Raw genomic sequence first — 4,298 nt, 5'->3', positions numbered from 1 at the left:
GGGGGGTTTTAGGTAGCAATAAGTTCAACAGATAATATATTAAACTAAGGATCGTATTTAATATTTTGTCGAAACTGTTGTCAATTATTTGTGTATAAAACACTATAGTTAGAGAATAAACATTATGCGAGATGCCCTGTAGGGATATGGTGAGGTCAATAGGTTCAGACTATTCCTGACACGCATCGCATACCATGCTTCTTCAGGTTTACTCTCAAAAATAATCTGATAGGATTAAAATTAGGAAGAGGTATCTCAAAACAGGATGATGATCCAAGATAAAGCACACTCAAGATATACAAGAATCCCATGTGATTTACATGGAAATAAATAATTCAAAATGATAGCAAAAGGTGTTCTGAAAAACATGCTTACAGGTAGTCTCCAGTTAAGAAGATGTAGTGTTTCACAGTTGTGAGGAAAGATGATGATGGTAGGATAATGATTCAGGGGGAAGCGTTTCCCCTTCCTCAAACTTATATGATAAAATAGCCAAAAAAATCAATGGTGTCAGGTAAACTGACTTAAGAGGCACAAACCGCCCCAACCAAACTCTAGAGGAATCCTGGTTGAGAAACACTGATATAGGGATTGTTCGTGCAATGAATTTTCTGCACAGTTCAGGATAGAGGCACCACAAGTCTAGTTTAAAACAAACAGCCTGCATATTTATTCATCAAAGGAAAAGTTTGCCAGCACAACATAAAAGTCAATAAAAAGAACAAACAGTAGACCTTCTGGGCATCTAACTGTATCAATTTTTGTCCCTTGCTAACTGATGGAAAAACAAATCACAGTCATTTCTTAGTGCCAATTTGAAAATAATCAGATTTCCTGGAGCTCAGTTCTCTTTTGCAACAGCAGGCCAGTTAGCTTCCACCAGGATGCACCTGACTTCCAAAATAGTGCACCTGGGCTCCCAGCTTGGTGAAGATCCAGATATGAACCAGGTGGTCAAGGAACCCCCACAACTCTTCCTTAGTCAGTTCCAGGACCACCAACATAGGCTTTTACTAAAAGCTTACTGTCTGTGTTTTTCTGCCTAATATGTAAACCTCCCTAGCCTGAGTGCCACATAGATCTAATCCAGGACCTTCCTAGCTATACCACAGGGCACTTTTCACAGAGTTAATAAAATACAGCAGAGATAAATAAAAAGTGAGACTATATTACACAATGCATTTTATCATAAAACTTTCATGACAAAGAAGTGCTGTGTAGTGCTCTGACTGTTGTTGAACTGGCCAGACCTATATTTAAAAGGATTTTAGTATGTACCTCAAAAGAATCCTTAAAGCGAGTTCTAAAAAAAACATTTTAAATGATTTTGAAATGGAATAGTCTGAGTGTAAAATTATTCATTGTTTTTAGTATTGCATTATAATGTTGCCAACAAAGGGTAACAGAGTGAAAAGGAAGGTGATGAGACAGATAGAAATTAAACATAATAACTCTTTTCATTAATGCTGTAGGATTAAATTTGGTTTTTACATTGAATACTTTTTAAATAAAACAAAATATAATATTTTTTTTCTTGACAGCTTTCCCAAGAGCATGCCTGAAGAAACCGAAAAATGTAAAACTATTGCAAGATGCCCAAGTTATTGAGGTTTTTAAAAACATAAACATAAACGTTTTATAAACATAAACGAGTCCAATCGGATATTCCCACTAAGTTGGATTATGATAGAAAATGCACTACAAAATGTGTTTTTGTATGCAGCATTACGTATTTTGTTAAGAAAATCTTTTTTTAATGGACTGTCAATACACTGTACCTGGCCCATATCAAACCTCCAGTATTTCTGTAGTCCATTACTATGCATTGTGGTGAACAGTAACGTACATGCATTGAACTGTGTTGCCTTATAGTTAAAGGTGCTATTAAAAAAAAAACATTTTAGTCGTACTATAGTTGGACATTCATTATATCTGTAAGAACCAGTACCTACCAACAGTCATTTGACAAGCAGACACCTGTTCCAGTCATTCTTATAAAAGAGTTTACTGACTGGGTTTATTATTTATGAGTTTAATAGGCAAGCTATGTTCAAAAAAAGGAAGATGTAGCATGGCATTGTCATGGAGGACTTGTACCAATAGAAAACTTGTTTTTACAATAAATACCCATGCCTCTTTGACAGTGACTCTTTGACATGTGTGATATAGTATAGTTAGAGGTGAGTGACTCTATGGGCCTGATTTGTTGAATCTCTCGAAGGCTGGAGAACATACATTTTCAGCAGTAAATCTGGGTGATCCAGAAAACCTAAAATGGATCTGGTCCAGGATTAAATAACATTTGCTAACAATTAGCAAATAGCAATAGAAATCCATTCCAGGTTTGCTGGATCACACAGCTTCACTGATGAAAGTGCATCTTCTCCAGCCTTGGAGAGCTTTTTTTTAATCGGGCCCTATGTCTGTTTCTATGAATTCTAATATCCTCGATTAGGACTTTTAAATTGCATAGCCCTGCAGTGCCCAGATAAATATTTTATAGGAAGGTGCTGTAATGACTCTTCCCCCTCAGGACTACATCTACTTCCATCGATCATTATGGCAACATGGTGACCTATATTCACCTGCTATCAGCAGGAAACTACAAGTCAATGTACAGGTCGAGGTTCCTTTAGCATGGTCTTGCTAAAATTGTAAATTTAGCTTTGGATTACAATTTCTTTATCAACTCCAGGATGTGTTTAACCCACAGAGGAGGACAAATGCTGATGATTCTGAAAGTGTATCTTAGGGTACAATAAGAAGGAAACACATCTTTGCATCTTTGCAATACATGCACATTTTACAAATAACTAGGGATCTTCCAAAAATATATTGTCCTTCTAACCTCCTAAGGTTGGTCTCACGACACACAGTATTTTGCAGCACTAGAATCCCAACCAGTTATGTCAAGCTTGCCTGCTGGACTACAGAACTCTACCTATCACCTCACCAACCTTACTCTGTCAGACTTCCATACTATACAGGCTATGGTAATAAAACAAACCTGCACTCAGAAGGTGTTTATTAGAGCAGCAATAGAGCAATAGATGAAAAAAAAGAAAAGCAATGGGAATTAGGCAAGGTCATATGTAAATTGCAACTTTTTTTTAAAATAGGGTTCTGTATCTACCAAATTTATCATCCAACTCTGTTTTAGCTGTCGTATCAGAACAAACACAGCCACATTTAAGCTAGTTTCTAACAAAATTAGATTTAAACTCTTGTTATATCTTGTAAAATGATTTTTCTCACCTTTAGAGTTCCCGTTAAAATGTTTTGTGCAGCAGTGATTACGTCCTCATGGTGCTTCCGAACAGTAGGCTGAAGGCAGAGCTTCTGAACTGATAGCAGGATGTTCTTTCCAGTTATAAGAAGGCTCTTTGCAGCTTCTTCCATTTCCTTCTTCAGAATTCCATCGTCACATTCTTCTCCCAGCCTGTGTCAATATGTAATACAAAATTATTTTATGACAATTTACTAATACATTTACTATATTATCATAACATATATCTTTTGTGCTCATTTATAAAATAGTGGCATTTGTGACATTGAAAGCACATTTGTTGTATTATTTTAGGAGCACAATCTCCAGATAGATTTTAAATCACATTACCTGTCAACAATAACATAATTTGTGATTTAATGGGTACATTTATCACAACTATTAAAACACCAATATTAGGTATTTACTCCAGCATTTTGTATATACTTGTTTCCAGTAATAGAATTAATGAGTGTGTGTGCGCTTCTGAAAAATATGGCATTAAAGCAAAGTTAGATTAGGTGTTAAGAACTCCAATATGGTCCCACAGATGTATCCAAATGCTAACGATGATATGTTGTATGTACCTTCACCACATTTTTTATTAAGTCTCTGTGAAATGTGTAACATGCTGGTTTTTGTTTCCCGTACCTAGCCTGTTCTGTCTTGATTGGTTACTGTATTGTTTTTGTTGTAAAAAAAAGTTTTCAAAAATAAAGAATGTTAAAAAAAAAAAAAAAGAACTCCAAAACTTAGATGTTACAAAAACTGTATGCGGAATTGCATATAGACGCTGAAACTAAATGTTTCTTCAAATGATAGCAGATTTACACCACCAAAACATTTGCCTGAAATTACACAATTGGTGACAACATTTTATTACACACAGTTGTATGTCATCTCAAGGAACCCTTAAGAGAAATTACAACTATATTTATGTTCTTAGTCTAAGAGATGTGGTATACTGGCTTTAATTACAAATATTATCTTCAGCTCATTACTGATAAACACAATTTCATGGTTTCCTGTTTGT

General features: G+C 35.3%; 1 long non-coding RNA gene across 2 annotated transcripts in view; it reads left to right on the top strand.

Moving 5' to 3' along the window:
• LOC140329271 (uncharacterized) overlaps nucleotides 1–4,298 on the top strand; it is a 29,629-nt gene extending 25,331 nt beyond the window's left edge. Inside the window, exons 4-5 of one of the 2 annotated variants that reach the window (XR_011920447.1) lie at nucleotides 1,542–1,609; nucleotides 3,262–4,298. This is a non-coding gene — a long non-coding RNA (uncharacterized lncRNA). The remainder of the gene's footprint in view (nucleotides 1–1,541; nucleotides 1,610–3,261) is intronic. The other variant, XR_011920446.1, reaches the window with a different exon arrangement.

Source organism: Pyxicephalus adspersus, chromosome 4 (assembly GCF_032062135.1).
Source record: "Pyxicephalus adspersus chromosome 4, UCB_Pads_2.0, whole genome shotgun sequence".
NCBI lineage: Eukaryota > Metazoa > Chordata > Amphibia > Anura > Pyxicephalidae > Pyxicephalus > Pyxicephalus adspersus.
Note: the sequence above shows the minus strand (reverse complement) of the source record. Positions and strands in the feature narration are given on the sequence as shown.